The sequence below is a fragment of the Aphanomyces invadans genome (genome assembly GCF_000520115.1).
Source record: "Aphanomyces invadans strain NJM9701 unplaced genomic scaffold supercont1.12, whole genome shotgun sequence".
Classification (NCBI taxonomy): domain Eukaryota; phylum Oomycota; class Saprolegniomycetes; order Saprolegniales; family Verrucalvaceae; genus Aphanomyces; species Aphanomyces invadans.
Window position 1 is genome coordinate 1,387,808 of NW_008580157.1, and position 1,338 is coordinate 1,389,145.

The following is a 1,338-nucleotide window of genomic DNA, read 5'->3' on the forward strand; positions in this document are numbered from 1 at the left end:
GGTCAAACCAAGACTGCCACAGTGATCGAAACTCCCGCTCGTGGAGCAAGACAAGCTAGTCGTCGAAAACGGCGTCTGGGTTGCAAAGCAGCTCTCTGCATGGTGCTGTCGATGGTGCGTTGTTGGAGCTTGTCGTGAATTAGCTCATCTCCCGACAACCATCCGTCCGTGTCGGAACCGTGGCAACAGCCCGAGTTCCTCAGCAACGACGGCAAACGTGCGCATTCAGCTAGATCCCTTGTGACTCAGCAACATGCCGTCATCGTGCGATGCGCCATGAACAGTGTTACACTACTTTCGTCGGTGGCGGTGATTTCTCGAGAGCAGGCGCGGAATGGAACGCGTTGAACGAGCTTCGTGACGACAGCAATCGGTGACGCAGGGTTTCATCTGCATGGGCACCCTCACGAGGCGGCGTGAATAGCTCGTGCATGACTACGCTTCTCAAGCACCATGCCGTGGGCGGTGGGGGTGGCAAACAGTAGCATTTCATCGACCACTTTGCATGGCACCAACTGGCAGGACTTTTGCCGGCGGCCGTGAGAGCTCCACCGACGCCAACGAAGATCGCAAGGAAGCCCTCGACGTAGTCGTAGAACGAGACATCTGCCTTGGGATGCACTGGTTTTCCAAATGTACCTGGGAAGGACGACCAACGCGCTCCACTTGGCGGCTCGCAACGGCCACTTGAACATGATTGTGTGTGTGTAGCTAGCTGCACGCCTCCTAGCTTGTCTAGGGTCGTAACGATGAAGCCATCGATGGCGCACGGCGACGTGGCCAATGTCGCGTTGTGCAGCGACTCGACCAACGCAACCAGGCTGGGCCAAAAGTTAATGTCGGTCTCGATGACTAGGAGGTCGTTGCCTTGGACTCCCATCGGTCCTGGCCATCGAAATCTAGTTTGTTATTCTCTTGCAACATGTTGGTAGCGGGGCATCGTGGTGCTTGCACAGCACCCTGGCAGCTTCCTCTAGTCCTATCAACAAACGCTGCTCGTCGACACTCAATTACCGCGGGCGGTGGTCACCTTGCCATACACATCCCGATACCTAAACGAATCTCGTCGATGGCAGCACTCGCCATATCCCGTGCCATCGCCGTTGGTGCCTCGGGCTGTGTTTCAAGGCAGCACATCCGACGAATTGGCGCTGGCACCGATTTCGTGCATGACGCTTTGAATCAATACACATGTGTGCGCGCGTCGACAGTGTGGACATGTGGTGCTGATGCCTCGGGCCCTCCAACGATTGGTTTTGGCCACTGCGACCACACGACTTGCACCGACCTAGCGCTAACGCCGACGAGAATTCGAGCACACGAAGCGTCTCGATCGAA